Below are 14,507 nucleotides of genomic sequence, written 5' to 3'. Positions count from 1 at the left end.
TGTGTTAGCCATTGCTTTTTGCAATAACAACCAATAAAAAATGTTTTAAAGTTCAAAAAGCAGTTCTTTTCAGACTCATAATAATCCTATGTTCAACAGGTGCTGTCATCCCCATCTTAAAGAACAAGAAAATGAGGCTCAGAGAGCATTTGTCCATGATCACACAGCCAAAAAGTTCCAGATGAAATCTGAGTCCAGGTCTCTATGGTTTCTCTTTCCAAGACTTTTGCACAGGGTAAAACACATACAGTATTTATAATGGGCCATAGCTCAACATGATGCTAATCTATTAATTTTATAAAGGACTGAAACTTGTCCTCGCTGGCAATGGATAAATCAAATTCCATTTGCTAGTGACCATGTCCATGTCCTCCTGTCTGTACTCCTTTTTAAGAAATAATACAATCACAGTTTGGATCAAATTTAGGGTTTATCTCCATCTTAATTATTTCCCTCTGTTATTTTTTTCATCTGAAGCAAAAATTGTTCTGACATTTAAAAAATCATGATCTGCCTGGTTGTTGGAGCAGATATTGGAGTAAAGGAATCAGCACTGCTTGTCAGACTGTATTTTTTAGGAGAGGAGGAGAGAAAGAGAAAATAGTGTGTGTGTCTGCAGTTTCATTGTTGAAAACTCCTTTCACTGAAGCAGATCAGCAACTTATTGTGTGCAAATTAAGAGTCTTAAACTAATCTTAGATCAATGGAAATGTAACCTGACATATTCATACAGCCAGCATGGATCAGTTAGAACTCGAACCCATCTCTTACTGACCCCACTATGCTACACTATCATTTAGCATTGATATTATGAGGCTATTTACATACTAAAATTAACAGCACTTTTTTATTTTGTAAAATAGCAACTTTACTCATTAATAAAGTTTCTATGCAAACATATACTCATTGTTTTAAGTCTAATTCATTAGAACTGGGATTTTTAATCTTTTTATATCAGGGTTCCCTTCTCAGAATAATGTTTTTAAATTCAAAAATAAATACATAGGATTACAAAGGAAATCAATTACTTTGAAATACAGTAATAAAAATATTTTTATAAAGTTTATAGATTCCAATTTAAGAATTCAACAAAATAAAGATCTTGGATTTCTAATTGCTTATTTTTCAGGGAGTAGGGGTGGCAGGTGGGGAAAGCAATTGCCTTCTGCCAAAAAAAAAAAAATCCTAAACTTTAACAAGTGAGTTTTCTGAAGCTCTGTGCATTTCTTCCTCCAATATGAATTGATGGAAATACAGCACACACATGGAAGAAGAGATTAGTACCAAGGGACTAGATTCATATCCTCCTTTTTTTGCTTAATGGAGACCCACGCTCCAAGCTGGTCTGTAAGGCTGGGAAAGAGCAGTCTGAAAGGTACGGAGCTAGATGGGCTTTGCCCTGGGAGAATTGGGCCCATGGTAACCAATTTTATGGCTCTTTTGGTTTGTCTCTGTGCATGTGTGTGCGTTGAGAAGGAATTAATCCAAAAATATAGACGAAGGAAGCCGAGTGTCTGCAATGTGAAACTAGGCTGCATAATGAGTTCTGAAAGCAGAGAAAAGGTAACAGATGTTTATATTACAATCTGGCTGTTGCTGTAAGAGCTGCCAAATGGCTGAAATAGTAACCCAACTTAGAGTCCTCTTCATTTGTTGCCCTAGATATAATGGAGAGAAGTCGCTCCTAGTCAGCATCAGCGGGTCTCATCCCTTAAGCACTGGACTATGCAGAATTTCCAGTGCCTCAAGGATCCTCATGTGCTCTAAAGGAGAAGGCAGCTCAACAGCAAGAAAGGTAGAATTAGGGATCTCAATTTAAGATTATTGGGGTAGAAGTACTTACCTGATGAAGGAAGGAAGGAAGGAAGGAAGGAAGGAAGGAAGGAAGGAAGGAAGGAAGGAAGGAAGGAAGGAAGGAAGGAAGGAAGGAAGGAAGGAAGGAAGGAAGGAAGGAAGGAAGGAAGGAAGGAAGGAAGGAAGGAAGGAAGGAAGGAAGGAAGGAAAGCAAAAGAGAGAGAGAGGGAATGATGGGGAAGGGAGTGAAGAAGAAAGAAAGGAAAGGGGGGAAAGGAAGGAGGGAGGGAAAGATAAAGAAAGATTATACTCAGTTCCAAAATTCAAGCTCAAGGACCAAGTATCTGTCTTCAGAGGCCATTGACAAAAGTGAAGGAGCTGAACTTTCTCAAATTCAAACTGAATTGGCTTGGAAATTTTTCTTCACCTCTCAAAGACTTGAGTTTTTTCATCTGTAAAAGAAGTTTGGACTAGATGATCAATCCAACCTCATCCAACCCCTAGTTGTGGCTAAAGAACTCTGAGGATATGGAGCCAAAATATTTTGGGAAGATAAAATAAGGACTCCTAGAGATTCTAATAATGGAAACATGGAAAACCCATTGGCCATTATCATAAGTTACATTGGCATGGTAGTCTAAGTTCTGTCATTTCCTCTCCCCGCTCCCATCTCTCTTCCATTCTGTCTGTCTCTATCTATCTGTCTCTCGTTCTCTAATTCTCACTGTATGTAATTCTCACTATATGTCTTTCTCTGTGTCTCTGACTCTCTCTGCATCTCTGTTTCCGTCTGGCTGTGTGTCTCTCTTTCCCCTCTCCATTTGTTTGTCTATTTCTGTCTCACTGTCTCTGTCTCTCCATCTTTCTGTCTCTATCTCTTTCTCCTCTCTCTCTCTCTCTCTCTCTCTCTCTCTCTCTCTCTCTCTCTCTCTCTCTCTCTCTCTCTCTCCCTCTCTCTCTCTCACACACACACACACACACACACACACACACACACACACACACACACACACACATACACACTTCATCTTTCTCTATCTCTGTCTGCTATGTCTCTTTCTCAACATCTGTAAAATGAGGAGTCACAGTATTGCGTCTCTAAGGTTCTTTCAGCTCTAATTTAGGATGTTATAACAAAGAAGGCAAAAAGTTAAAAGAAAACATTCCTCATTCTAATGTGAGCTCCTTAAGGGCAAGGATCATGTTTTTGCCTTTTGTTTGTACAGCTAGTTCAATATCTGGCACATAGTAAACTCTTAATAAATGATTGCTGCTTGTCTGGTTGGCAGAGTGAAATTTCCAAGAAAGAGCCTTCTATCATATCTCATGATTATAAAAGCAAATAAAATCTATAATGAGAGCTGCTCTTCTGATTGGTGAATCAATGAGTCCCTATTCTAGACTACAATCTCATGAGAAATCCCAGTAATACTTTACTCCCAGATCAAATCACTCTTCAGATTTCTCCACCTCTTTACTAGCAGCCTTTTCCTAACATGGGGACCTTCTCCCTACATCCTACCTACTCCCTCTTGTTTGTTGTCTTCCTGTATTAGACTGTAAGCTCTTTAAGCATAGGCACTATCTTTCTTTTTGCTTGTATTTGTATCTTCAGTGCTACGCAGAGTGCCTATTTATTAAATTATAAATATTATTTATTTAAATAATTTGTAATTTTTTTAAAAAATAAATTATTTAAATAAATAAATAAACTTATTAAATTCTTTGTCTAATACAATTGCCATGAAAAAATAAATCAGAATTCTATCAGGTTTCTCCTGACAAGACTCCTTTTATTAAGATATTTTTGTTTTTTTAATTGTTCCTAGTCTTTGTTTTAGTTGTAGATTTCAAGTACTGAATTGATTTAAAAATTCACAAATTACATTTACATAGCCATTTATGCAAGAAGGATACTTCACTGCCACCCGATGAATACTTTTTCTTGTCTAGCTAGGGGACATGAAGAAGTTATCCAAAGGTTAACTCTTCCTAGATCCACTCCTTACAGCCTAATTTCTGGAAGGCTAATGTTATGTAGAGTTGGATATAGGGAGTTGGGGTCTTTTGACAATACATCAATCTATAAGTAAGTGGTAGAATTCCTTTTAAGTTAAATGGTGCAATCATGGATATTCACCAATCTCTCTAGCAGTGTCTCTGTAAACATGACTCTCCAACTAGATTTCTGGAGACCGTTCTAACAAACCTGCATCAACCTTTCTTATTTCCTGTGAGGCAATGGCCAAAATAAAATATTGAATGTACTTATCTTGATATTGTCTGTAAATCTGCAAGGAAAACTGACCTTATCAGTTTATTTGCTTTCACAAAAACAAAGAGCCTCCATATTTCTCCCCTCTCTCGAAAGATTTTAATCAGAAGTATTAGAAATAGCATCGACAGTCTCAGCAATAGACACATATGGCACCCCTGTATATCATAACCTGGACAAAGAGTGTATTTCTTTATCATAAGGATTCAATTACCCAGAATTCTCAACCAACCAAGATTATCACAAGCTTCAGAGCAATGACAGTTGATGCTCAGACTAACATGGCCCAGAGGCCCTGTGGGACCCTGAAGTGCTTTCTGAAGCATCAAAAAATAATAAATTATGTTCAGTCTGATTTTATTATTCTGACTCTGCAAATTGGTAATCCACACATTTCTGGAGTTTCTGAATTTTCTTGATATTGAATAAAAGAATCCAATCTCGGTAGGAAGAGCATCTAATCCAACTTTCTCCTTTTACAGAAAAGGCTCAGAGACAGTAAGCGATCTGTCCCATGGCACATAAGACAACAAGAGACATGGTGTAATAGTATTGGAAGTGAAGCTAAGAAGGCTTGAACTCAAATTCTATCTTTGGCAGCCACTGGCTATGTGACTGTGACTAAATTCACTAGCTTCTCTGAGGCTGTTTTCTCATCAGTACAATGGAGATAATAATTCCTCTATCACTTACCTCAAAGGATAATGTTAGAGCTCCATTGGAATCATGTATACGTATACCTTTAAAACTTTTAAACCTTATATAAATGTCAGTTACCATTATTCTTAATCACACCAGTGAATATGTAGAATTTCTTCTTTTTTTCTTCAAAAATCAGAATTAAAAGGCGTTTTAAGTGCATTAAAGGAAAAAAGAGAATATGACTTTAATTTATTAAAAATTGTCTTTTACATACAAAGATGACATTACTGAAACATCATTGTTTTTCCCCCAGTGGTAATATATTTATACTGAGATAGCTGTTCCATCTCACACATTTATAGATCCCAGTCTTTTCAGCACAGTGTTATGCTAGGCTTGGAAACAAGAATTGGGTCAGAATTCTATCACAGACTCTTATTAGCTGTGTGACCTCTGTGAAATGCTTTACTTTTTGGTGCCTCAGTTTCCTTATCTGTAAAAGGGGATGATAACACCTGCCTCTTAGTGTTATTGTGAAGCCAAAGTTGATGCATATAAAATGCTTCAAATACCTCAAAGGAATACATAATTCTTAATAATAATTCATATAACTATTAATGATCACTCTATTGTCATGTTTTAAGGTGTACAAAGTGCTTTTTTCATAGGAACCCACTGATATGGATTATATAAGTAGCATCACCCCTGTAGAATATAAACTATTTTATTTCTGAATAAATAATAATAAATAATAACTTAATAAATGCTTATTTGATTGAATTGAATTTTTCAGATGAGGAATCTAAAATCCAGAAATCTGAAGTATTAGAAATAAGAATGAAAACCAGGGCTCTAGGTTTGGAACACCTTTCCCAATACCGCATTTGCTGCCTCCTGGGTCTATTCAACTATCAAGATACTCAGGTATAGAGGTACAACCATGATGATTGTGTTAGTAGCAACATAAGTGGATGATGTCAAAATTAGTTTATGCCATTATACATAACCAAAGAGAAGGGTTCTTTTAGCCTCCTAATAAAGTCCTACCCACAACTCTTATTGGAAAAACACACTGGGATCAATCAAAAGACCTGCACTAGTCCTGGTTCCCTCATTTGTTTTCTACACAATTACAGGCATGTCATCTTGTGTCCCTGGACCATAATCTCCTCTTTTGTGAAATAAAAAGGTTAGCCTAGTTGCTCTCTCAGGCCCCTTCTAGAGTCCTAAGATTGGATCCTTAAACCATACCTATTTCAAAATAAAAAAGAGATAACTCAGCTATCACATGAGATAATGTATAAAATTTAGTTTGCAAACCTTAAGCACTATATAAATGTGAACTATTGCTATTTCATGATTATATCAGAGAGAGAAGTTGTAGTGGATTGGGGAAGGAAGGAGAGAAGATAGGAAAGAGAAGAGCATTGACTTAATTTAAGCTGAATGGTTATTATCAAGGGATATAGCCTTCATTTTTGAGGGGCTTTAAGATGTCGCCTGAGAGAGAATGCAACAATGGGGCACATCCATACACTCCAATTTCAGCCACCTTATTATCAGGATTAATGTGTATTTCAGAGCCAGGGCTCTTTAAAAACATTTTCATTACAAAAAAAATTGCTTTAAAATGGCTAATGTGTGGAAAACAATTTCACAAGTACCTTTACAGACTTCTCTACTTCATCAGATCCTCTCGCCGAAGATGGCATTAGATTAGATGAAAATGACAGCATCTAGAAAAGTGCCTGGCACATAGTAGGCACTTTCAATAAATAAAAGTTTATTGATTCATTACCTGTTGAATAATTACACTGTCTCCTTGATGGTGTCTTTTGAGCTAAAGCCATCCCAGTGTACTGAGCATGCTATTTATATAATATCAAATATCTGAATTATAAGTAACTGTTTCATCTGTCCTGTGGACAAAAATATCAAAGGGTTGGCCCATTTACCAAAATAATCTCAAAATAGTTATGGGACAACAGTCTCAAATATAGGCTAGGGACACGAGGAACTTAGCAAAAGAGAAGGGGAAGATGTTAAATGAAAGATATGAAAAGTATATTGATGAAAATGTCATTATATATTTGTGAGCCCACAATCCTGAAACTGTATTCTGAACACAGAAATCCCCCCAACTCTCCCCCTCAGCCCTTAATTAAGAACTGAGTGTTACAATAATCACTTCTTTCCCCCCCCCCCCATTTTCATACTTAGAAGTAGCTCGGACTCCCTTGCTTGTATGATAATGTGACTTTTGTCAATGTTTGCTCAAGACAGTCACAGGATTGGCTGGTGATGATGTCATACTCCTGTGTTAATCTCCACAAATGCAGTTTTAATATCTTAAGCATCAACACATCATTTCCATAAGAAAATACTGTATTAAATGAATGAGTAGAATAGAGAATATGACCATCTGAGAAGAGTTGTGGACCAAGCAGATAATCATGATCAAATTCAGTAGATCTAGGTCACCCAACAATACATCTCTCTAAAAAGAACTGATTAGAAATATTTGGAATACAAGTGGCCATAGAAACTCCCTACTGTTAATATATATTTATTTATTTATTTTTATATTATATTATTAGATTTATATTATATATTTATTATATTATATATTTATATCTATATCTATATCTATGTATGTATATATACATATATATGTATATATATATATATATATATATATATATATATATATATATATATATATATATATATATACAGATTGAAGCTGATGAGAGCAATTAAAAACTCCCCCAAGTTATTTGTCTGTTTGCAAACTCAAACTAAACTCCAACAAATGCGCAGCAAGTGATTCTCTGAATGGGGTAGCTTTTTTGCAGGAAAAAGTCCAGGAGCCGGTGGAAAGTATTGTTCCAAATGCAAATGATTTCTGCTGGCACTAACGCTCAGTGAGGGAAGCGTAAATAATTGCGGGGAAGACCAAACCGAGCTCAGGTAAAGCCCAAGACTCGGCCACCTGCACGTAAGGGGCCCTGGCCGAAGCCCTCAGCATCCCAGGATTCTGATTGGTAAATTAGGAAGCAGCCGAGCAAAAGCTCGGAGGCAACTGACAAGCGCCATCCAAGGCAACTCCTGGGGTCCTTTTTAGAGCATCTAAGTTATCGTTACTTCTAACGAGCCTGCACAATGCCCTCGGAAACAAGTCACTGCACTTAGCGAGCGTGGTTTTCCTATGGAAGGCGCGCACGCTTGCCCACTGATTTATTCTCACAAACGCTGCGTGTTCCATATTGTGATGCTCTGGCCGGCGGGCGGCTGGGAGGATGCTCGGATAACGCCTCGGCCCGCGGTGGCCGCTGATATTCTCATTCTACGGAGGGAGTTCCACATACAAAGCAGGTTCGAAAAGACACTTTCAAGTCGTTCCCTACGACACCTCAGCTCACATCGCAGACAAACCGCTCCTAGGGCTCGGCGTCTGGAGGGATCTAACCCAATCTAGAGTGTGTGATCAGAAAGCAGAGCCATTCATTTGCGGGAGTCGGAGGGGGCTGGGGGCTGCCAGCGGGACACGAGCTATTGTCTTCAGCCACTCTGCCCGGGATATGTCACAGGCATCAGGCGAGGGATAAAGGATCGGATCCGTCCATCCCAGCGGCGCGTCTTTGCCTGTCAAATCAAATCAGCCACAGCAAGACTGGAGAGGTGGATGCTTCCAGCATCTTAAAGGTCGAAGGGGAGACGATCCGAGGCGGAAAGGATTGAACTACTGACAAATTTCGGGGCATCAGGCTACCCCACAAGCACTCCACCTCCCCCAGGCCTGCCCCATATATTGACCTCCCCATTCCCTGTGCTCCCCTCGTCCTCCTTCCTCTTTCTCCCCCTCCCCCCCATGTTCGTTCCTTTCCTTGCCAGATTTATTATCAGATCATTCTTAACCGCTCCAACCTCTGCGTGCTAAAGTTCTTTTGCAACAAAAGCAAGCGGCGCTCGGGGTGTCTCCCTCGGATTCTACAAGTCTCAAAGAAACAAAGTGAGAAGGCACAGGAGGAGGAGGGGAAGAGCGAACACAGCAATCGCGCTTTCTGTCAGTATGAATGGGCAAAATAAAGGAGGAGGAGAGCTGGGAGGCAGGGGAACGGAGCGGCAAGCGGGGAGAGATCTGGGTCTGTATTTCTCTCTGAGAAGCCCCCAGACCAATGTCCCTGGGAGCACCGGAAGGTTGGGGAAAGAGGCTCAGTGGGGAGCTTGGTTTGGGTTGGGAGGGGCGCGGGGGCGTGGAGCAGCCAGGTTCCGTGTGGGACTGGCAACTGCGCCAACTTGGACGTCTCTCGCTTTTCCTCTGGGACTGAGGCACCGAGCATCTCCAACTCGAAAGAGTAGAAGAAGCTGGGTTAGCCCCGGGGGGCCTTGCGGAGGTGAAAGCCGCTGGCTCCAGGTCCCGCTGCTCCAGCGTCTCCCCCCCCCCCAGGCCAGGAGTGAGGAAACGAGCCAGAGAGCCGACCCCAATCCCCTCTTGCCCAGAGCCGCTGCTCAGTGCCCTGCACATCCGGGCGCATCCCCCGGCGATTCTGCCCGGCATGGAGTGGACATCCTACGACCCCCCAGCTCTCCTCATTCTTGCCTCGAAGTGCTCCCTGGTTTGGGGCGCCACACCGCTGAGCCTTCCTCTCCCCTCAAAACGAACCCCACAACCCCTTTCCACACTCCAGCTTTCCGGACTGTGCCTAGGTGCCGGGATGCAGCGCACCGATTCGGGGCGCTCCCCGGGCGCCGGCTGCTCCCTGTCGTGCTCCCCCTAACCTAATTTCTCTACACCGCTTTCCAAATTCGGGGGGCTCCTCTGCCTGCGCTCCAGCTCCGGGCATTCAGACCTTTTCTGTCTCCCCAACAATCATCTCTCGAGCGGCCCGCGCTGCTCCCACCCCCGGGCCAGTTCTTACCTGGGAGAGGCAGACGGGCTGGGACCGTAGCGGAGGAGGGTCGGGACCGACAGCTTCGCGATTCACACAACCTCTGCTCTGGCAGCCTGACGTCTGGCTGCCCCTCGCTCTCCGCCACTTCTGTTACATGACTTCAAAACCCGTGATGAGGGAGCTCTGTCCCGGAGAGGGAGAGCTGTGGCCGAGCTACCCCAGTTTGGGAGGGGGCAGGGAGAAGGGCCCCTGATGCCAACTCGGGCTCTAGAAGGGGAGGCGGACGGGGAGTTCAGGAGTCAGGCAAACTGGGGCCGATCCCGGGAGTCCGGGCAACTGAGCCTTCGCCTCCCTAGGGGCCTGAGAAAACCCAGCCGGGGGTCCTGGGTCTTCTCAACTCTGCCATCTTCTGCCGCCCTGCCCGGGAGGCGCGAAAAAGACCGAAGTTCGCAAGTCTCGCCCAAGAGAGAAGCGGGAAGCTCGCTCCCTGCGGGACTGCCACGTAAATAACCAGAGAAAAGCAAGCCGGGACAACGCTGAATGTCGACGGGCCGAGCGTCTTCCTTCCCGGTCAGCCTCCCGTCGAGGGGCGCAGCTGGGCGGGCGCGATCCCCAACCACTCAGCCAGAGCGGCTGGAGCCTGGAGAGAGCGGAGGAGCACTGCCTGGAGCCGGCCCCCGCCGAGGACCCACCTGATTGGCCAGGGCCTTACTGGACAACCACCCCCCCCATACCTCATCCTCTACCCCTCCGCCCGCTCGGCAGCTGTCCACGTGGGCAGTGTCACTCACCGCCCCCGCCTGCTGGCGCGTCCCTTCACCCCCCCCTCCTCCTCCTCTATTGCTCTGTCCTCCCCTTCTCCAAACAGCCTCACTCGGGAAACGGAGCCGGTGCGGGTAGGGCTGGAAGGGACGCGATCCCAAGGGTCTGGAGGGAAGGACGGAGAGTATTCTCCCTACCTGGAGCTGGGAAAAACCCTCCGAGGCAGCCTCTGGTAGCTGGACTTAGATGAGCACGCCCTCGCTATCCCCGGGCCTTCCAGCAGTTTACAAACAAGCATTATTATACACAGCAGCAAGTAGTGCATGCATATATAATTCATGCGCTTATGTAACCTTCTCGCACGTCTCCAAAAAAAAAAACTCCCCTCCGAGACCCTCGAATACCCCAAAGCTTGTCTGGTCCTCCTCGATTGCCCTCTGCCCTGACATAATGACTTTCATGCCAACCACCTCTGGCCTCTCAGCTGCGCCCGCCACTACTCTTGCCATATTATTTTGATCTTCCTTTAACACTTCAGCCCGAAGCTCTTCTTCCACTGGAAAAGTGGGCCAACACAGCCCAAGACTGCAGCGTTGCCAAGTTGACATCAAACGAAAAAAAAAACTTTAAGAAAAATTCATTATCCTCATTTGGCCAAAAGAAAAAGACTCAGAGGTGACGGGAAACCATAGCTTCCGGGTTGGACTATTCCTAACAACTTCACTGGCTTCCTAGAACCTCGAGGAGAAAATAGCAACTCTCCTGTTGATGTTTTTAAAACCCTTCACAATCTGGCTCCAACCTGTCTTTCCAATCTCATTGGACATTCCTCCCTCTGCCATCCCTGCCATCCAGCCAAGTTGACCTTTCTCTGGTCCTCATTAATGACCCTCCATCCCCATGGTTCAAAATGCACTCATCTTTTGTTTTCTTGGCAGAGACACTGGCATAATTTGACATTTCCTTCCCCAATTCTTTTTACAGATGAGGAAATGAAGCAGTTAAGTGATTTACCCAGGGTCACACAGCTAGCTACCAAGTGTCTGAGGCCAGATTTGAACTCAGGAAGAGGAGCTTTCCTTACTCCAGGCCTAGCATACAATCTACTCCACCACCTAATTATCTTATGCTCATTTTACTTTGTAAGAATCCTTCTTTTCCTTTAAAATGGAACTAAACTCCATCTTCTTCATGAAGCATTTACTGATCCCCCCCCCAAGTGTTAGTTTCCTCCTTTCTAAACTCTCTTGCACATTTTGTATATATTTGTGCTTATAAACTTTATATTTGTTTTGTACATATTTTATATGTGTTCATTGTTTTATTCTTTCTCATTCGTAGTCTCAGAACCTAATAATATAGCATGTTGCAAGCTCATAGTTTCTGTTGTGGTACTTGTTTTCAGAAGCTCAGAAAAATCCCGTCCATGTGACATCCTGAGAGATTTGGGGTATCCTTTAAAGCAAGGAGTGGTCTTACTGTCCCAACCTTCTATCTCTGAGTTTTCTTTTGGATTTTCTGAAAAGGAACAAGTTAATAAGCCTCCAGTAAACTAGCATTAAAGATCTTTTTTATTTCTTTCTGGAAAGACCACCCACCTTTGAATATTATCTTTTAGGATACCACTGGACCCAGATGGCTCTGGAAGAGAAAGTAAAGTTGGTGACTTTGCACAGCCCTCCCTCCCTCCAATCCAATTCATTTGCATGCATCACCTCCCAGATATCTCAGTCCTCTTCAAGAAAGAACAAACAACAGGATAACAATAGAGTGGAAGCTACATGAAGCACATTTCACTAACAATCTTGATGTAAGGTACCTGCCAATTTCCACTAATTAGCCAGTTACTGATGAACTGAATTTTGCAGACTAAATCTTTAAAAAATAACCAAGGGCAGAAAGATATCTTATTACATCTTATCTTATAATAAGATCTCATTCATTCATTTAACAAACATTTAATCAAACACCTGTTATAAGTAGTGACTGTAGTAATGGGGGGGAAGGGGAGAGGGGGGCAGGAAATATAAATGAATTATAAACTCTACCCTCAGAAAGTTTACAGTCACTAGTAGAAGATATGACAGACACATAAATGACTATTATAAATATTAGATTGAAATAAGTACAGGGGAGAAGTGCCAAACATTTTAAGAGACTTGGGAAAGAGACATCATTCTGTGGGGAAAATGGGAGTGGGAATCAGGGAAAGCTTGATTGTAGCATCTGAAATGGACTTTATAAGAAGGGAAAGATTTCAAGAGATTCAGGATGGGAGGGTGCTTAGAATGAGGTGAAATGAAGTCCTCCATTTTAATCTTTGCTCTTAGAAAGGTTCCTTTTATTCATTCTAGAGCCCTCACACTTGTCCTATTTGCTGTCAGCTTAAACTACATTGAGACTGAAAGGCTATTAGAAATTGGCTCAAATTTTCCATATTTCCAAATAGAAAGGACACATGAAAGAAGCAGACACAGAAGTTTCCAAAAATGCTTTACTTGCCTAGATCTCAATGTGAACATTCTCCATCTGTTCATCCATACTGATATGTGAATTTTCCATTGCGAACTTCAAGAAAATGAGAATTATTTCTACTTATTTGTTCACATAACAATATTCTATTCAGTACCCTGTATGTCCAGGCATTTAATCCATCCCATTATGATTCGCTTGTGTCTGTGAAGAAAAACATTTCAGCTTTCCTATCCTACTAACAAAATTTTGTTACCACAAAGTGAAATGTAGCAAAGCTTTACCAATTCCTTTCCTACTCTAGCATAACTCTTTATTTGTACCTATCAAAAATAACTGAATAAAAACTAGAAAAGGCAAAATGCACTTATATAACAAAACAATTGTAATGGATATCTCACTCAACTCTAGGTTCATGCCACAATCTGGATTCAATGTAAGGAGAAGATATTTGGCTCCAGTCCCTCTTCCTTTCTTTCTTTCTTTCTTTCTTTCTTTCTTTCTTTCTTTCTTTTTGAACAAAAGACCAAACAAAAAGCATAAATCAAATAAAGTATTTAACTGCAAATTAAATAAGCAACATGGTCAAGTAACTGAACATGAGGATGGAGAAATTATAATTTATTATCAGTAAATGTTTGATTTCTAGACCTATTTTACATACCTTATATACCTGGAGCCATGTAAAGATTTCTCGATGAAATGGGGTATCCAGTGGGAAAAAAATTTAAGAAGCCCTGAATACTCAACCAATATAAATAGTATCTACTGAAACTCTACCTTCTGCTGATACTTATCATTTACAAATCTGCTGCTGTCAGCTGATGAATTTTGACCACTGTAGTTGCTTCAGGTAAGCATTGTCTTCTTAGGGTATAAATACGCTGGTCACATGCTTCTAGAGATGTCTGTAAGCAGCTCTGAGTTGTTGGGATAAAAAAAATGGGCCAAATTACATAGACAAGTATAAGACCTTCAGGTTCACCTCTCCCCTTCCTCAGTTACTCCTGTTTCAGGTAAGAAAACTTAAATTTCATTCAATTTCCCCCTAGTTCAATGTGGAAGCAGCCTTTCCTTCCCTCAAATGAATATCCCCCTCTCAATATTTCTGGGTCTTAGGAAAAATATTTCCCTTTTCACTTGTCCTTCCAACTTCTGCAATGCAACTTGAAGTCTCCAGAGAGTAACAAAAACACTGGAGGGGGATATTCAAGCTGACAGTGTACACTGACAGTGTCATGTGAGACCTTTGTCCCCTTTACATAATACTACATCATTTTCTTGTAGCTTATAAGCTTTGAATGACTTGTTCTTCAACTCTTTATTTACCTTGTAAATGTCCAGAATTGAAGATTCACTTTTATTTTGTCCTACTTTCCTCCTGTCTCAAAGTGAAACCTGCAATTTTTCTGATAAAAGGAACACCTGATTTTAGTCTGGTTTCATTGTCCATTCTGTTGCTCGATGTGCTCAGAGGCAATGTTATTGGCCCTTCCCAGAGCAAGATTCTTCATTGACTCACAGCAATACCTCTTCAATATGATACAGAAGAACGAAGAAGACTTTTCCCCTTTCTCCAATAGGCTGCCTGACCTAACTCTAGGATAGATCTGAGCCCTGGCTGCTTTACAAAGAGAAGGATAAACTATCTTGCGATGGGAATGCAG

At 41.7% G+C, this 14,507-nt stretch overlaps 1 protein-coding gene across 1 annotated transcript in view; it reads right to left on the bottom strand.

Annotated features, from left to right (window-relative positions):
• Positions 1-9,754, bottom strand: part of TAFA4 (TAFA chemokine like family member 4) — a 188,531-nt gene extending 178,777 nt beyond the window's left edge. The window contains exon 1 of the mRNA XM_074284142.1: positions 9,634-9,754. The gene's annotated coding sequence lies outside the window, so the exon portion shown is untranslated. The remainder of the gene's footprint in view (positions 1-9,633) is intronic.
• Between the last annotated feature and the right edge of the window lie 4,753 nt (positions 9,755-14,507).

The sequence above is a fragment of the Sminthopsis crassicaudata genome, chromosome 1 (assembly GCF_048593235.1).
Source record: "Sminthopsis crassicaudata isolate SCR6 chromosome 1, ASM4859323v1, whole genome shotgun sequence".
In the NCBI taxonomy this organism is placed as follows: domain Eukaryota; kingdom Metazoa; phylum Chordata; class Mammalia; order Dasyuromorphia; family Dasyuridae; genus Sminthopsis; species Sminthopsis crassicaudata.
This window is presented reverse-complemented; position numbering and strand designations above follow the sequence as displayed.